General features: G+C 41.7%; 1 long non-coding RNA gene across 1 annotated transcript in view; it reads left to right on the top strand.

Moving 5' to 3' along the window:
* Nucleotides 1-20,126, top strand: part of LOC143983312 (uncharacterized) — a 68,010-nt gene that overhangs the window by 12,503 nt on the left and 35,381 nt on the right. The window lies entirely within an intron of this gene.

The following is a 20,126-nucleotide window of genomic DNA, read 5'->3' as shown; positions in this document are numbered from 1 at the left end:
ATTTCCGAATTAACAAATTTGTCAAAATTAGTTAAAAAAATGAATTCGGAACTAAACGAATTGCACTTGTCTATCTTATCTCCACTCTATCCAAAAAAAAATAGTTTTGCCTTAGTTATACTTTAAAGAGAACAGTAAGTACCTGGCTAATGATCCACCCCACTTGTTCATTATCCTTGAAGCTGATAGTAAGATTTTAAAGCAATCAACATCATAGTAGAGATGAGTTAATATTGGAAAATTGGCTTTACCAGTGAATCAGCATTCATGGCAGTGTTCATGATGTAGTAAAGTGGTTGAAAATAACCCTTACCATTCTACCTTTCAGTAGCAAAGTGGCAATACCTTCCCCCTTTCCCCCGGGACATCATTAAAAAGTTACCTTCAGAGAATTTTTTTTTTTTGGATGCAGCCAAGTGATGAAGAAGGTCAAATTTGGTTTACCGATAAAGTAATTTGCAGGTTCAAATTGAATCCCAGCTTGGGGCAACCTTCTACATTTCTATTGACCAGCAACTATCTATTTTGGGAGATCACCTAAGCCAGGGGTGCTCAACCGGTGACCCTCTGATGTGGCCCATGACCTCATGCTCTGGGATGGCCAGGTCAGCGAGCTCGGATCGTGGGTTGCCGGCCCGCCATCCCAAAGCATTAGAGTGGATGGAGCCGGCACCAGAGGAAGCAAGTGGCTGTGGAGGTATGGGTGCCTCCACATCTCTTTAAACCCAAACTACATATTAATTACACAGGTTCTGTGGCTGATTAAGGTGGTAATTAAACTCACTTGGTGCCTTATCTGCATTAAATTAACCTCAGGACCTGTGTAATTCAAAGGTGTCCGGATTTAAAGGGATGAGGTGGCAACTCTATGTGGAGGGAACAGGGGCCTCATAAGCCGATGAAGTAGTGCCAGCCCCTGTCTCAGGTTAAGTGCATTTGGTATCACTCTGCCTGGGATAGGAACCTTTCTAACAGCCTAGCATTGCCAGCAGAAGCTGACAGACAAAAAGGTCAGTTTATTAATCACATAGTTCTGCAATAGGCATTTTACTTATTAAACATCACATAGTTGTGCAATGGGCATAGTCGCTCTTTTTGGAAAAGAAAAGGTTATTAGGCTGCTTTCACGATGATCTGCAGGTGCAGTGCAATGCCCCTGTGGCTTTCCTGCTGGTTAGCTGCACTGAGCCTTATGCCCCATACACACTATCAGTTTTTCTGCTGAGTTTTTCCTTCAGGTTTACCAAAACCATGTAGTAGAAGGGTCTGCCTGATTGCATACAAATTGAAACTCCTAAGGTTTGACCTCATATTATATGGTTTTGGTAAAAAACTCTGCAGAAAAACTGATAGTGTGTATGGGGCAATAGAGTTTTATTATATCTTGTTGGTTTGGTGCACTTTCTGAAAGTGTACCAAAACTCCTGAATGCTGGAGTTTTGATGCCCTTTCAGAACATGCACCACACCCACAAGATATAATAGTGGGTGAACACCCAACAGCGATTAGTCCCACAGAAAATGATGATCCTGATTGTTGTTTAAAATTTTCATTATGCTATTGAAAATCAGAAAATATAAATTCTGAACCATTTCATTTCATTATACCCCCCACCCCGACCAGTTACCAAATGCACTCTTGACTCTTGGCCCGACAATTCCAACAGAAAAAATTTGAGAGCGGGGTCTAAAATTTCTGACTTTTTCTGATCGTTTGTAGAGAATTCCGACGGACAAAGTGGCACGCATGCTCAGATCAAATTACGAGAACAAAGCTATTGGCTACTAGTCTCTACGTAGCCCCGTCGAAAAACAACGAACGTCACCACGTTCCGAACAATCGGATTTTCCGACAACTTTGACCGTGTGTTTGCAACACCAGTTTTAGACAAAATCAGTTTTTAAAAAATCCAACGGATTTTGTGGTCAGAATGTCTGACCGTGTGTACAGGGCATTAGGCTTAATGCACACTGGATGCTATAAAAATGTCAGTAGTGTTAGCTGTAGAAAGCTGTAGCTGTAAAATGAGTGTTTCAGTATTTTTGCAGTTTTTCAGTGTTTTTTTAGCACAACTATACTCCCATAAAAGCTTATGGCTCAAAAACATGGCAAAAAGTCATATTTTTCAGCGTTTTTTTTTTTTTTTTGCGTTTTTCGCCTTTTATCAGAAAAACTCCTCTTAAAACCCACTAAAAACTTAGCTGTGCATTGACACATAGGATAACATGCTGGGGAGTTTACTGGCTGAAGAAAAAAATGTCTGACGCCAAAAACAGCACCTGTAGAAACGTCCTGTGTGCGGTGAGGCCTAATGTTTGTGAATTTACATTTTTATTCTATTATGAGATACAATAAGTAGTAGGCCTCATGCACACTGGGTGTTTTTACAGCTGCTGTTTTTGACTTCAGGAAAAGCTACTGCAAAAATGCTGAAAAACTCATTCTACAGCTACAGCTTTCACAGTTATTGGTACGCTTTGGTTTTATTAAAGGTAAGCCACCAAAGATTATTTTCCAGCTAAAGAAAGAATAGTTCTGTTCAAATAAAAATGCACACTGGTGTATGAATAAGAGCCCCAGTTTCATTATTAAACTCTGGTTATCAGTATATACTCCTGACAACAAAGTGTAGAAGTATCAAATACCAGCTCTTATTTTTTATATAGTGGTAACATTTCGGAAAGGAACATTTTCAAATTACAGTGAATAAAGGCGACGAAGTGCTGAAAGCTCAATGAATGAATGTAGAACAAAGTGGATATGTGAGAAACAGATACTACTGTGAGTTTCAAGGCAAAACATCCAATGGAAAAGAATCGCATTACATGCTGTGTTACACAAATGCAAAACCTATAAAGATAGACTGAATATAAAAAAAAATAATCAGTTTAAGTGGATTGACATATATTATATTTCTGAAGAAATGAAGATTCTTCCTTCATGGAATATATTGCTAATATTAAAACAACGGCACTAATTTATTAATAGAAAAATTGAAGGGGAAAGCTGCGCCAATATACACAATATATGTATTAATATTAATAGTTAAAAGACTAATAGTCCATATAAATCAGTCCTCCAATGACACCACAGCGACTCCACACAAATAAAGAGTTCCCGAACACCATATCGTAAGCCTGCTTATCAGATAGTAAGCAGAAAGGGTGTTTGGCTGTAACCCAGCCATGGCCTTTGGCTTGCAATGTTGACCACTGGAAACACACAGAGACCGGACCTAATAGCCGAAAACCACCCTCACAGAGTTCGTATCCGTACTGCAATGGTATACGCAGGACGGGCTCAGAAAAAACAAAAACTGACCATACCTTGGTACAGTCTTAAACATTTATTAAAAAAATTATTAGTATTTTACTTACATGTTGATAGATAGAAATCACATATAAAAACAAATGCTGGCCGGCTAAAAACACAGGAGCCCGTCCTCCTCCTGTGGTGACGTCAATACGTGCCCCCCCCGACACGTTTTGTCATAGGTGACGTTTTCAACCGTTATTAATGCTGAAGCATCCCCACCGCTGATTCTTGGATGCCCACCGAAGCCCAATACCTGCTGCCTAGATGGGGTAAGTGGACCAACCGGCAGACAGCAAGAGGAGGGTGCAGTTGTTTGCTGCCCCCCCCCCAAAAAAAACACCAGCCGCCACTGGTTGCAACGTAAACCACCAAAGCTGTGGCACATGAGCAGCTCTCTTTGGTTGCATTTGTACATATGTGCAGCCGCGGTTCACAGCATGGGGTCCAGTGCGTCCCTGTTCACTGGTTCAGGTGCAAATCAGGTCTGAATTTTTGCCTGAATTTTGCAGCTGATTCGGACCCAAAGAAGGATCCTTGTGAAATGCAGGCCACCCGGCACCTGTGTAAACGGGTACCAATGCGAGCTAGAGACACTCGCCTGTCATGAGAGTTGGATGTGGGGAAACCTGCATTCCAATTCGCACATATGTTAACCCAGCCTAACTCAACTGCATGTTTTTACTGCCCCCCCCGGTGGCCCAGATAGCTCATATACAAGAGGCCCTAATGAATGAGATGAAGTTGTGCTGAGTTTAATCATCCAGTCACGTGCAAGCAAAACTCCTGTTTTTTTTTAATATTCTCCTTGCTAGTGATTGGGCATCCTTTGCAAAGTTCATTTCAATTTTGTTCCTCCACGTTCACTCAAATACGTGGAAATCCACTATGAAAGTGAACTTCTTTGGTAAATCGACCTCATTGTCTGGCTCTTTGTATTCTGTATGAGACATTTGAGACATCAGTTATACAATTGTACATAGAAAATGACTCACTGCAGCCACACCTGCCATTTTACATCACATTTCAGTCCACAGCACGCAATGTCATGGCAGCTGCAACTTGCTTTAAAATATATGTGAGATGATTATGTTAAGGCAAGCCAAATGTTTGTATTTTGTAGGAAATAAGCATTTCCACTGTTTGCTAGAAATGTATCATTGCTCTCATGAAAATCTCATATAATATATTATATAGGGCATTATATTCTAAACACAACTATATAGCTCTAAACCATCAGGCTGCCTCTCTTAAATGAGCTTAAAATGTAACTAAGGCTGGATTCACACACAAATCTGCAAAATGCAAAAAGCACAACTTAACCCCCCCCCCCCTAATTTGGATAGGGTTGAAAGAAGGCAAAACTGTTTTTTTTTTTTTTTTTTGCTGTCTGTGCCTCTGTTAGGCTGGATTCATACCTATGCATTTTTAGTGCTTTTTGCATTTTGCAGATTTGCACTACTGTCCATTTAACATGGTTTCCTATGCAACAATGCAAAAAGCACAAAAAATGCATAGGTGTGAATCCAGCCTTATGCCCCGTACACACGAGCGGACTTTTCGACATCCAAACTCCGACGGACCGAGTCCGTCAGACTATCCGATCGTGTGTGGGCTGCAACGGACTTTAGCTTCGCCAAAGTCTGACGGACTTTAGAAATGAAGCATGCTTCAAATTTTCCCGACGGAACTCCGCCGGACCCGGTCCCCTTCGAAAAATTCGCTCGTGTGTGTGCTACTCCGACGGACTAAAACCGACGCTAGGGCAGCTATTGGCTACTGTCTATGAACTTCCTACGTCGAATCCAGTCGTACGTCATCACGTTCGACTCCGTCGGAGTTTGGTGTGATGGTGTGTGGTCAAGTCCGTTCGGTCGAAAAGTCCGCCAGAACTCCGTCGGAACTCCGGCTGAACTCCGGCGGAACTCCTTTGGAGGTCTGTCAGACTTAATCCCTCTCGTGTGTACGGGGCATTAGTGTGCATAGACCCTGGGGTTAAAAAACGGCATGCTCATATGTAGTGTTTTAGTACAGGCGTTTAGGAGCATTTAGCGTTTCTTTCTACCAGAAAACCTCCCATTTGAAACGCAAACCAGAAGGCTCCATTTACATTTGCTGCTTTGGGATCTCGAACAGAATTCCTGCGATTCAGCCCACAATCTCAAATTGCTCTGCAATCGCAAAATGCATGTTCAGGTAACTTTCATTCTCAATGTGCAGTTTTGCAGCAGACCAGAATGCGTGAAGCTTGTCTCCCCCAAAAAATCCTGCATTGCTGTTTTCTTGCTGTGTGATTTGGGATTGCGGACAGAATCGCTGCAATTCTGCTGCAATTCTGCCCAAGATCCCAAAACAGCAAATGTAAATAGAGCCAAAGGGTTTTTTTTTCCTGCCTCTAAATGCTGAGCTTATTTGTCCTTTTTATGGTTATCACTGAAAGTGAAAGACAATTTCAAAATAATAGGTTGTCCCCAATAGGAATAGAGGGGCAATCTTCCAAAAAAGGGACACCAGTTCTGGTAAACCTGATGACAACAAGGAACTCCCTCACTCAGATCGATTTCTCTCTCTTCCTGTTTTAACTATGGAACAAGAAGTGAAAGGAAATCTCCCCACTGGGAAACAGATGACAAAAAACGGACCCTCCCTTAAGCTGGTGGAGGATTTTTTACAACACCGGCCATACTGTACATGGATCGAAACTCAGCAAGTTTGTGGTGACCTGCTTATTACGATCCCTGTATGGGCTAACTGGTTCTACACAAGTCGATCTAAGATGTACAACCAGCCTGTCAGTTTTTTCTTGAGCGATCAGTTGTACTGGCTTTAGCTGGCAGCATTGATCATTGTATTCTGCCGGTGGGGAAGGCTCCCTTACAGTGGAATACAATAGCACAGCAACAGTGATTCCACCATCCACCTTGAGTGTGTGGATGGGGGGGGGGGTCGTCATTTTCTTTTAACCTGCTGGTTGGAACAACGCGTGGACATGTTTTTTTATTAACGCGAGACTAACAAGTGAAAGTGGTCCCCAACCGCCATATTTCCTTATAATTGGCAAACATCCAGAGTATTGGACTACCTGGAGCCTTTCCCCGCTTTTTTCCCTAGCTCTTGTGTGACTTCTTCGCCCTTCATTACACTTCATTGTCCCTTTCTCTTCTTGCCTTTCCTTTCCAGCATTCTTCTCCTTCACCTTTTCATCATTTGCAGAGAGTGCATTGGAAACTACGCATTCTGTTTTATATTAGACATTTTTTTTCATGAAAATTGCCATAAAAAATGAATGTATGGTGCTTCGGCGTAATTTTGTAAAACTCTTTTAATTAAAAACTACTGAAAGTGATAAACATTGGGAATATAAAGTGACACTAAACAATATCCTTATTCTTTAGATATACATAATGCATACACATCTACCGCTTAATGGCCCTATAATAAGAGCAATAGAATATCATTTTAGAATTAAGAATATATACTGGATTAGATCTTTTTTAAACAAAATTTGATTATTACTTTAACCACTTAAGGACGGCCTCCTGCACATATACGTCGACAGAATGGCACAGCTGGGCACAAGCACGTACCGGTACGTTACTCTTTAAGTGCCAGGCCGTGGGTCGGGAGCATGCTGCTGCCGGCGCGCTCCCAACCCGTGGCCACGGGACCAGCGGACCGGATCGCCGCTGGTGTCCCGCGATCAGGTCACAGAGCTAAAGAACAAGGAGAGGTCTGTGTAAACAAACCTCTCCCCGTGCTTCCTACTGTGGCTGTCACCGATCCTCTGTTCCCTGTTATAGGGAAAGACGATCAGTGATGTCACATGCCAGGCCAAGCCCCCTACAATAAAAAAAAACACATAACGTCGTACATAACCCCTCCTCGCCCCCTAGTGGTTAACTCCTTCACTGCCAGTATCATTTACACAGGAATCAGTGCATTTAAATAGCACTGATTGCTGTATAAATGCCCATGTTTTTTTTTATGTTAACCAAAAATATGTAGAAGAATACTTATCGGCCTAAACTGAGGAAAAAAAATGTTTTTTGATATATTTTTGGGGGATATTTATTATAGCAAAAAGTTAAAAATATTGTTTTTTTTTTCAAAATTGTCGCTCTATTTTTGTTTATAACGCAAAAAATAAAAACCGCAGAGGGGATCAAATACCACCAAAAGAAAGCTCTAATTGTGGGAAAAAAAGGACGCCAATTTTGTTTGGGAGCCACGTCGCACGACCGCGCAATTGTCAGTTAAAGCGACGCAGTGCCGAATCGCCAAAAAGGGGCTTGGTCCTTTGGCTGCAAATTGGTCCGGGGATTAAGTGGTTAAGTCTTGATTCACACTAATGCGTTTTTTGATGCATTTTGCACTTTGCAGAAATGCAGGGAAATTTTTTAACATGGGTTCCTATGGAACATGTTCACATCAATGCATTTTTGTGCCTCTGTGTTTATGGAAAGGGTCGGGGACTTTTTTCATGCAAAATGCAGCGTTTTGCATGTAATAGAAGTCAATGGACCCGTATCCAAAACGCAAGTACCATGTTTTTACCGCATTTTTAACCAAGATTTTGCAGCGATTTGGTTTTTTTTTTATTTTTTTTACACTGTATATAGCTGGTTGCTAAAGCAACCACACTGTAAAAAAAAAAAAAAAACACCTATGCATTTTTAGTGCTTTTTGCATTTTGCAGATTTGCACTACAGTCCATTTACCGTGCTTTCCTATGGAATACGTTCTGTAGTGCAAATCTGCAAAATGCAAAAAGCACTAAAAATGCATAGGTGTGAATCCAGCCTAACATATAGTATACTATGACTAAATTGCTGCTTTAGGCCTGGTTCACACCTATGCATTTTTTTGTGCATTTTTCGTTTTGCAGAAACAAACTACAGTCCATTTAACATGGTTTCCCATGGATGCAGTTCACATCTGTGCATTTTATGGACAGGGCCAGGGAATTTTTTATGGTTTTTGGTTTCATAGACTTCAATGGATGAAAACGTGTATTGAAAAGTGCAAAATGCACCTGGAATATGCAAACTGCAACCTGCATAGGTGTGAACCAGGTCTTAAGGCTGGATTCACACACCTATGCAGTTTTAGTGCTTTTTGCATTTTGCAGATTTGCACTACAGAATGTGATCCATAGGAAACCATACTGAATGGACTGTAGTTCAAATCTGCAAAATGCAAAAAGCACTGAAACTGCATAGGTGTGAATTCAGCCTAATATATACAAAAATTTCTAACCAGAAGCTGTTGCTATAATGTAATGCCTTATACACACGATCGGACTTTGTACAAACTTTCCCATGGATTTTTGTACAAAGGGCGTTGGCCGTGAACTTGTATTGCATACACACAGTAGGACTTTTTCAGACAACTTTCACCAAATCACATGGTTTTTCTGCTCTTTACTGCCACCTTTGGTCAACTTCTGTATTGTTGTCTGATCTTTTGCATTGGTTCTGAGTATGCGTTTTTGTACATTGTATAAAAGTCCTATGGTTTTCTGTACACACGATCAGACTTTGCTCCATCGGACTTTTGTTGCAGGAAGGTTTGTCCGTTCGCACAGCCAACAAAAGTCTGATGAAAACACTAAAAGTTTATCTAATGGAGCGTACACCGCGGTCGGATGTTGCCTTAAAACAGCTAATTTGCATGTTTGTTGTCAAAAAGTCTGATCGTGTGTATGGGCCTTTTGAATACCAACTTTTTAGGATTTCTGTTTCATGCATTTATATTAACTACTTAAGCCCCGGACCAATTGTCAGCCTAAGGACCAGAGGTCTTTTTACAATTTCACACTGCACTGCTTTAACTGGTAATTGCGCGGTCATGCAATGTTGTACCCAAATGAAATTTGCGTCCTTTTCTTCCCACAAATAGACCTTTCTTTTGATGGTATTTGATTGCCTCTGCGATTTTTATTTTTTTACGACATAAATGGAAAAAGACCGAAAATTTTGAAAAAAAAAAGATATTTTCTACTTTTTGTTATAAGAAAAATTGAATAAACTCAATTTTAGTCATACATTTAGGCCAAAATGTATTCAGCCACATGTCTTTAGTAAAGAAAAATGTCAATAAGCATTTATTTATTGGTTTGCACAAAAGTTATACCGTCTACAAATTAGAGTACATTTTCTGGAATTTACACAGCTTTTAATTTATGACTGCCTATCTCATTTCTTGAGGTGCTAAAATGGCAGGGCAGTACAAACCCCCCCCCCAAATGACCCCATTTTGGAAAGTAGACACCCCAAGGAAATTGCTGAGAAGCATGTTGAGCCCATTGAATATTTTTTTTTTTTTTTGTCACAAGTGATTGAATAATGCCAAAAAAAAAAAAATGTTTACAAAAAGTTGTCACTAAATGATATATTGCTCACACATGCCATAGTTATATGTAGAATTGCACCCCAAAATATATTCTGCTTCTCCTGAGTACGGGGATACCACATGTGTGGGACTTTTTGGGAGTCACCCCGAAATCCAATCACCGCCTTCAGGATTTCTAAGGGTTTCTAAGGGTGCAAATTTTTGATTTCACTCCTCACTACCTATCACAGTTTCGAAGGCCATAAAATGCCAAAATAGCACAAACCCCCCCCCCCCCCAAATGACCCCATTTTGGAAAATAGACACCCCAAGCTATTTACTGAGAGGCATGTTGAGTCCATGGAATATTTTATATTTTGCCACAAGTTGCGGGAATATTACAAACTTTTTTTTTTTGCACAAAGTTGTCACTAAATTATATATTGCTCATACATGCTATGGGCATATGTGAAATTATACCCCAAAATACATTCGGCTGCTTCTCCTGAGTGATACTTTTTGGGAGCCTAGCCGCGTACGGGACACCGAAAACCAAGCACCACCTTCAGGATTTCTAAGGAATTCATTTTTTTATTTCGCTGAGCCTGAATCTGACAGATAAGTGACTTCCTCTTCACTATCTGTCATGCTCAGCAATGTGTAGGCCTCTTCACTAGTGTACCTTCGCTTTGCCTTTTGGGCTCTAAATTTAGTGGTACACTAGTGAGATTCACAGGTAAAAAAGCACCCAGGCTGTCAGTGACTGTATAAAACGCTACCAAAAAAAACTGTTAGCGATCGCAGGGATCAGGCCTGACTCTGCGAACGCTGCAGTTATGTTTAGTGTTTTGTAAGTGACAGTGATCGATCGATACTGCACTTGGGTGGGCTGGGCAGAGGGGCAAAACGCAGGAGCTAGCAGGTATTTGGACTTATCCCGCTAACAATTCGTTTTTTGGAACCCTAAACTGCTGGGGACGCTAGTATAGATCTGATCAGATCAGATATTGATCTGTTCAGATACTATACCACTACGGGAGGTGTATGCTTTGCACGTAGGTGTTAGCGGTACTGGCACTAACCTAGCGCTGCCTGGGGCGACGCAGACCCTATCTGACCCTAAAACCTAATTGATATCACCCACCGGGTGATCAGGGGGTTAAACCTTTATCGGGTAATAAATGGCGGGTGCCCTGATGCTATAAAAAGCAGACTAACTAACCAGTGTCACCCGTAACACTTATACGGTGATCACTGGTGAAAGGCTTAACTAGGGGTAATCAGGGGGTTAAAACCTTTATTAGGTAGTATATGGGGGGTACCTGATGCTATATAAAAACCTGAGGGGGAACCTAAATAGCTAAATAACTAACTGGCTAACCAGCTTCACCAGTGACACTTATACGGTGATCACTGGTGAAAGGGTTAACTCTAGGGGCAATCAGGGAGTTAAAACCTTTATCAGGTAGTATATGGGGGTCCCTGACGCTATATAAAAACCTGACGGGGAACCTAAATAACTAACTGGGTAACCAGCGTCACCAGTGACACTTATACAATGATCACTGGTGAAAGGGTTAACTCTAGGCGCAATCAGGGGGTTAAAACCTTTATTAGGTACAAATACACGACTGGAATTTGGGTCGGGATATCAAACTTGGTTCCTTCTTCCAACAGGGCTCATTAAAGTCTTTTTCTCAGTTAAGTAATGAATTACAGCTTCCGAATTCTGAGCGATCTACATATATTCAAATAGAAAAGTGTCTGCTACGCAATCCACAACTCAGAGCTTCAATCCCGGTTAAAATATGGTCTTTCCTCAATAACCATGCCACCTCACAGAAAGGAGTAGCTACAATATACCCAATTCTAGGGGGAAAAAACATACCCAGCAAACTACCTTCCTTCCTTAAATGGGAACAAGATTTGGGGCAAGACTTTTCAATTAAACAATGGATGGCTTCCCTACGAAGCATATATAGGGCCACTGCATGTGTTACACTATGGGAATTGGCACAAAAAATTGTTCAAAGACAATACCTGACTCCACATATCATAGCAAAATTCAAGGGGAACTCATCACCTAATTGCTGGAGAAATTGTACCCAATTGGGGACCCTATTTCATATTATGTGGGACTGCCCAAGCTTACATAACTACTGGCAGGCAATCTCCCATTTACTCACTTCCGTAACAGGTATTGTCCTTCAACTTTCACCAGAACTAGCCATTCTGAATATGAATTTACATACGATTCCCAAACAATATCGTAAAGTAGTAACACATATACTTTTAGCTGCGAGACTATCCATAACTAGAAAATGGAAAACTGACTCTCTTCCTACTATGACAAAAGTTATAGAATTAACCCAACTCCACCATTCCTACGAATTGTTATTTCCTAATGACAAATCCCTATATATTAAGGAACAACAACTATGGGAACCTTGGAGTACATGGTACAAAAATTATACTTCCACAATTTGTTTGAAAGTGTTACCCGGGGGGGCAATCAAGGGGTAAACCTTTATTGGGGGGGTAGGGGGCTACCCTGGACCTAACACTAACTGCCCTGACACATTTTACAGTCACAACTGACACTAAATGCAGTGATCATTAAATAAATGATCACTGCAATCAGTGACACTGTGACGGGGGGGGGGGTGATCGGGGGGGGTGATCAGGGGGTGACTGGGGGTTGAAAGTGTGCTTATGTGTACCTACATGTCAGTGTAGTGTTGGTGCACTTACTATGATGTCTTCTCTCCTCGCTGCCCGGTCAAAAAGACCGCCACAAGGAGAGTGACATCACTTCCTCCTGCCTATGTTTACACTACACAGGCAGGGGAAGCTTCTCATTCGCCAGGAGCGATCGCGAGGGGATGGCCAGAAACCAACGGCCATCCCCTCATCCCGGATCACTCCTGAAGCGAAACGGACTGCTGCAGCCAGCGGGAGGCAGTCCGATCGGACCCCCCACCCGATGGAAGGCAGGCACATACGGGTACGTGATCGTGCCTGTCCGTGCCATTGTGCCGACGTATAATTACATGCAGCGGTCCTTAAGTGGTTAACATTTAAAGTCGTTGTAAACCTCTTACAACGACTTTAATCTACAGGTAAGCCTAGATTAAGGCTTATCTGTAGGTGCAAGAAATATCTCCCAAACCTAAAAGGTTTAGGATATATTTGCAAGAATAGTGGCACCGATGTCTACAGCGCATGACATCGGGCACAGGCACACTGAGTGTACCGTTTATGATGGCGATCATGCCATTAGTGTCGGCACCAGCGCGCATGCGCGGGAGTGACATCATCGCGGCTCCGGCCAATCACAGCGCCGGAGCCGAGATACCCGGAGTTCACTCCGGGTATAATGGCGGCGACGGAGGTGGTGACTGAGGACCGCTGCGGGTGCTTCGATGTCAGGTAAGTAATTCATAATAATAATACTAGCTCATTATGCCTTTGTCTTGCAGGGTGTCTTTTTTTTCTTTTCTTTTCTTAAGAGACTTTACTTCCTCTTTAAAATGTTTATGTGAGGGTAGACAGATGATTCCACAGTATTGACAGTTCTAGAATTATACCACAGGGTGGGGCAAGGGAGCTACTTAGACACGCTCATTTCAGAACAGTTTTTTATTTGGGAAGCAGCATCATCTTACATACTGAATTAATATTTTAACATTTTTAACTACCCAATTCTACCTCCTACCAGACTGGAACATTCTATTATTTTGGACATCTGTCATGATCTGCACCAAATCACTTTTCACCTTTTGATGTTTTTCCCAACATATAATGCACTTTTAGGACGGATTATATTTTAACCACTTGACCTATGAAAGATTTACCCCCCCCCCCCTTCATGACCCAGCCATTTTTTGCACTGTGTTAATTTAACTGACAATTGCGCAGTCATGCAATGCTGTACACAAGGAAATTTATATAATTTTTTCCCTCCACAAATCGCTTTCTTTTGGTGGTATTTGATCACCACTGTTTTTTTTGTTTGTGTTATAAATAAAAAAAGACAGACAATTTAAAAGATAAAAAAATAAAAACAATATTTCTTACCTTCTCCTATAAAACATGTTCCATAATTTTTTTTTTTATATATATATATATATAAAAAAAAATCATAACAAATTTCAAAAATCTAATTTCTTCATCAATTTAGGCCAATATGTATTCTGCTACATATTTTTGGCAGAAAAATTCCCAATAAGCGTATGTTGATTGGTTTGCACAAAAGTTATAGCGTCTACAAACTATGGTATATATACTATTTTTATTTATTTCCATATATTTACTAGTAATGGCGGCCATCAGTGACTTATAGTGGGACTGCGATATTGCGGCGGACAGTCTGACATTAACTGATACTTTGTGGGAACCAGTAACATCAGTGCTAAAAATATGCACTGCCACTGTACTAATGACTGGCTGGGAAGGGGTTAAACATCTAGTGTGAACAAAGAGTTAATTGTGTGCCTAACTAGTGTTTGTCTTTACTATGTATTCTGGTTTTACTAAGGGAAGTGATGGATTTTGTGTCCCTGTCATAACAGAACTCTACCTTGTTTACATAGGCAGAGCTCCGCTCTGTGTCTCTGTCCAATGATCGGTGGGTGCTGGCGGACATCTATTGGCTGACACAGCTTGTGCTGTGTTACACCCCCCCCCCCCCCTTTTTTCCTCCTCATTACAAACTGGAGGAAGACTCGCAGGGTTTAGAATGGTGCAGAAAAAAAACTGTGAAATAGCCTATGATACTTTTACCACCTTATACACCTGTACATACACTTTCAGAAACTCCTTGAACCTTAAAAGATACTTATAAACAAAAGTTATTACTCTGTCCTTCAAAGAATGGTAAACAATACAACATTTGTGTACATTGCTAAATTGTTATTGGCATTCCTCAAAACCGATAATGTAGATGCCAGAGCAGTTGCTCATACTGACCCTCGTGCAACCACACCAAAAAGATTGTTGATATGGACTATCTCGGTACTTTATAACCAATGAATGAATAATAAATAAAAGTATATAAAGTTTAATAAAGACAAAAACAATTACACAAACAACAATACATTAAACAATATAGTATACACCACAATTAACAAACTACTGGCGGGTTCCCTGAAGAGTTTCAATTGGAGTATACACAATTCCCTCTACTAGTTTTGCAGAAAACCACTTCATCAGGAGGATGATCTATAAAGCAGATAATACATTTAGAAAAAACTCCAGATACACTATAAATGGCCTCCCCTCTAGTATATCATCACAGCGCTCAAAAACCCCCCTCTCTCCCTAGCTGCCACTTAAATAATTAAATATATATCTCAGAAGGTGAAAAAAAAGGAAAATTGCCCAAAACACTACAAAAATCACCTTGTGGCGCTACAAACAAAACACTGCTAAATATCAGTGTACTACAATGTCCAAAACTAGACTACGTGAAAATTATAAACGCATGTGCATAAATACAATACAATAAACATTAAAGTAAATTGTGATTAAATAGCAATCAAAAGTCGCATATAAGTGATAAGAATCAAAAAATCACATAATAAAGTGAATAGGTGACAAAACATAAATAGAGCAAATAAATAAAAAAATATTTTCTGCTACAAATGGTGCTCTAATAACGATGTGCAGTCCAAAGAAATTTGGTCTCAAAACTACGATACTTAATCAGACACACTCAATGTCTAATAAAATAATGATGATAGCATTAGTTCAAAAACTCCTTCTCCAGTGAAAGTTCTATAGCAGAGTGTCCATAAAACGCAAAGCCTCCACCGCACCCTAGGTGTTCGTGCCCCCCTTGTTTAGAACACTCAGCAACAGTATTGCCCAGCACTCTCGTGTCGGGCAAAAATCGCTTATAGTGAATACAGATGATAACTGTTTCTCCAGCCAACTCTTGTGACAGACTCCGCGGCAGAGGTTAGTGGGTTAATATCTCAGAGTTACCTCAAGGAGACACAAGAGACTTCCCATAGTACAAAATTGCAAAGCTATTTTTAATCTTACTAAAACAATCGATTAAAATCACACTCACATGGATCAAATTAAAAGCAGGCACTTCAAATAGACTTTCCACTAATCAGTCAGGAGATCCTTCACTCTAAGGCCGCGTACACACGGGCGGACTGTTCGCCCAACTTTGTTCGTCAAACAGTTTGAGCAGACAGTCCGCTCAAAATTAGCATGGACGGACTTGACCACACACGACGAACGAACAGTCCGCTGAAACTTGCGCGATGACGTGAACGGCACGTACGACGGGACGAAAAATACGACGTCCAATACACTGCAATGCAACCTTCGCTGTGTAAATCCTTTCTGAGCATGCGTGGAACTTAGTTTGACGAACAAGCCTACACACGGGCGGACTGTCCGCTCAAACCAAGTTTCAGCGGACAGTTTTACGGAAATTCCGAAAAACTTTGTTCGTCAGACTGTCCGCTGAAACTGTCCGCTGAAGCCCACACACGAGCGGACTGTCCGCCGAAACACTGTTCACCGGACAAAGTTGGGCGAACAGTCCGCCCGTGTGTACGCGGCCTTAGGCATTGGTGAGCACACTGGAAGCAAGCTAAGTTGATATCAAAAAGCACCGTCTCTATATAAGGTAGCTGTGCGGTACCTGACAGCAGACAACCCAATTTGAAAGCAGCGCCAAATAGTGATATCCAGTCCTTCAACTTGTGTGTTCTCCTTCCTCCGCCTTCTCTCTAACCTTTTACTGTGTGTGCTGGTCGCCGTATAGCCACGCCCCCTAGGGTTGCTGGTTGGAATCCCAACCACAACACTACCTGCCTGGAGTTTGTATGTTCTCCCTGTGCCTGCGTGGGTTTCCTCTGGGTACTACGGTTTCCTCCCACACTCCAAAGACATGCAGGTAGGTTAATTGGCTTCTGTCCAAAATTGGCCTTAGTATATGAATGGGGACCTTGCATTGTGGGCTCCTTGAGGGTAGGGACCGATGTGAGTGTGCAATGTACAGGGATAAGGACAATTGTAGAAACTCACTCAGGTTGAACTGGATGGACTGGTGTCTTTATTTAACCTTACTAACTATGTAACTATTTAACAACTTCAATATAGTCAGTTAAACGCTCTACAAAACTCATGCAATCTACTTGTTCCCACACACAGACACACACACACACACAAACATACGATCAAAATTCCAGCATTGTACTAAAAGATGTAAAATTTGTACCTATCACATCACACAGCTTAATGATCCAATTGCAAAAGAAGGTTCTGTTTACTCCTAACGTGACCCACCATTTTAATGTTGTGGATATTCCACTACATTCTTGCACTAATAAGCGCCCTTCCACCATGATAGTATAATGCAGCCTTTCGATCCTATGTCTCCCCTCTGGTTCCCCATTAAAGAGACATCAACAGCATTCTTATGTCGTCATCTCAGTATGGTCAGTTAGCATCTCCGTCTCCTGACCCATGCATCTCCTTTTATTTATGCATAAACAGGAAGCCACACCCTGGAGGGTTTGCCTCTAACAGCTAAACCCCTCCTACACAGTTTGTGACCTCACAGGAAAATGAATGACCATATAAGGATTTGACAACACAGGATGTAGACAACACAGGACATTACCAAATAAATACATGACACAGGGCAAATTAATTTATACAATCACCAATGAATGATGACTACAATTCCACTGATATAAATCCTTACTATTCATTGTTCCAGAGAACAATGTATACCTGGAATATGCTACCCTTCCTTGTGGATGGAACGTTATCTGCAGATGCATGCTGCAAATCTCGACATGTCCTGATCAGACACAGCAGAGACAATGAGCGTACATCCGCCCATAACCGATCAGAGCAAACATATCCCCTCAGATGATTGTGTGTGCAATGCACAGGGGCCCTTTCGCTGGCGACATACCCCCACTCCGCAAACACCTCTCTCCGAACAACAGGAAGCTGACTACTACCTAACAGGTCTCAACCAGCGTCATTCTGCCCCAGTCAGCTCTTTAGAGTGGGCTGAGTGAGAACGAAAACTGGGGGGACTCTTATGACAATACATATTAAAAGACATCCAATACATCTTCATAAAATTTTCCACAACAATGTTGTGTTGCAAAAAGCTAAAATTAAGCTTTTGTGTGTAAATTATAAGTGTATATGTAAGATGACAATGGGCTGATTTACTGATTTAGGAGTTATGAATCTTCACTTAGGCTGGCCATACATTAAGCCTTTTCAAAGTCAACAGGAATTAGAAAATGATGGGAGCACTTAAAGCGGGAGTCCGCTGGAAGTTGAGCCATTTTTTTTTTTAAAAAGCCAGCAGCTACAAATACTGCAGCTGCTGACTTTTAAAATAAGGACACTTACCCGCCCAGCGCGCCCGCGATGTCGGCACCCGAAGCCGATCTCTCGATCGTCTCTCGGGTGCTGCCGCCGCCATCTTGGGTATGGGAATCAGGAAGTGGAGCCTTTCGGCTTCATTTCCCGGTTCCCTGCTGCGCATGCGCGAGTCGCGCTGTGCAATAAGGATGGACCCGCTGCCTCTGGGATCTGTGTGTTTCCCAGCAGGCAGCGGGGGACTTTCGGAAAGGGGCGAGAGCTATCCCGGAAGTGGGTGCAGATACCTGTACTGTACAGGTACCTGCACCCCCCCTCCCCCCTGAAAGGTGCCAATTGTGGCGCCGGAGGGGGGGAGGATTCCAATGATCGGAAGGTCCACTTTAGGGTGGACCTCCGCTTTAAACACTGTTTGGGAATTACACAAAAAACAAAACAAACAAACAAACAAAAAACAAACCACAGGATGTTCACATGTTGAAAGACAGTAATTCTATAATTTCACACTACACTGGTCTAAGTTAATGGCAACGGGCTCAAGTCACAAAGCTTTAATGCAAGAATTGTTTTTTCCCCCCCATATTTAGTAGTTCATTTTCAAATCTCATAGGACTCAGCTAAAAACAACTGTCACTTTTTAAACAAAACTATCCTTATCTTAGTGCATTCGCTTTGTGAATTGAGCCCCACAGACAGCAGGGACCATCCTTATTGCGCAGCGCGACTCGTGCATGCGCATTAGGGAACTGGGAAGTGAAGCCGCAAGGCTTCACTTCCTGATTCCCATACCCAAGATGGCGGCGGCAGCACCCGAGAGCCGATTGACAGATCGGCTTCGGGTGCCGACATCGCGGGCTCACTGGACGGATAAGTGTCCATATTTTAAAAGTCAGCAGCTACAGTATTTGTAGCTGCTGACTTTAAAAAAAACGGCGAAACTCTTGCTTTAATGCACACACAGCCAGCACATGGTATTTTCTTCTCTCTCAATGGCTCAAAACAGTCTAGGGGTATCTTTTCTATTTTTATTGCTGAGTAAAATGTAGATCGGAATGGTGATATCCCAAAGGAACTAAAGTGAGCAAAGGCTCTTCTAACTATGCTGACAGGGAACTTCCTCAAAGTTAATGCTTGCTAGAAGTAAGGCTTCAGATTTGTTTCTGTGCAGAACTGGTAGCTACATACAGTCTCTAGGGCACAGGCCTCAGGATCGTCAGCTGCCACCTTCTGACATCTAATAGGCACTTTTTAGTGAGGGAGATGCAGAATTACGATACCACCAATCACTGAAACCTCTTCCATACAGCCTTAAAGGGGTTGTAAAGGTTTGTTTTTTATTTTCTAAATAGGTTCCTTTAAGCTAATGCACTGTTGGTTCACTTACCTTTTCCTTCGATTTTCCTTTTAAATGTTTTTTTTCTTTGTTTTCTTTGTCTGAATTTCTCACTTCCTGTTCCGCCTCAGTAAGCTGTTCAGTAAGCTGTTCTAGCTGACTAAACACCACTCGGATGATGGTGTGAAGTTAACTGAGGAGAAACAGGAAGTGAGAAATTCAGACAAAGAAAAAAAACATTTAGAAGGGAAATCAAAGGAAAAGGTAAGTAAACCAACAATGCACTAGCTTAAAGGAACCTATTTAGAAAATAAAAAACAAAGCTTTACAAACCCTTTAACTGAGTATCCTCTAGAGTGCTTCTCCATACAATATAACAGAGGCGGCTCTAGGCTTTGTGAGGCCTTAGGCAAAACTTAGACATGAGGCCCGACTCATTCCCATAATGGGAAAAAGAATTAAAGTGATACAAATTAATAATTCATTGCACTGTATTGTCCAATGAACTGATAACAATTCACCCATGGACAGTTCCGCATACCATGATCATATCACTCCAGGATATGCATTGCAACACAAGCTCCCTCCATATAGCGATCGTCACTTAGGCCCCTTTCACACATGCGGACAGCATGTCCGTATTTCATCCATCCGTTTTCGGATGAAATACAGACATACATGCATCCCTATGGGATAGCGGGTGTCAATGGATGAACATCCGCTGACACCCGATATCATCCGTCTCCGCTATGGTCCGATTCTGCAGAAGGAGGAAAATCCT

The sequence above is a fragment of the Lithobates pipiens genome, unplaced genomic scaffold (genome assembly GCF_037356315.1).
Source record: "Lithobates pipiens isolate NorthernLeopardFrog02 unplaced genomic scaffold, aLitPip1_a1.2 Scaffold_16, whole genome shotgun sequence".
Lineage (NCBI taxonomy): Eukaryota > Metazoa > Chordata > Amphibia > Anura > Ranidae > Lithobates > Lithobates pipiens.
This window is presented reverse-complemented; position numbering and strand designations above follow the sequence as displayed.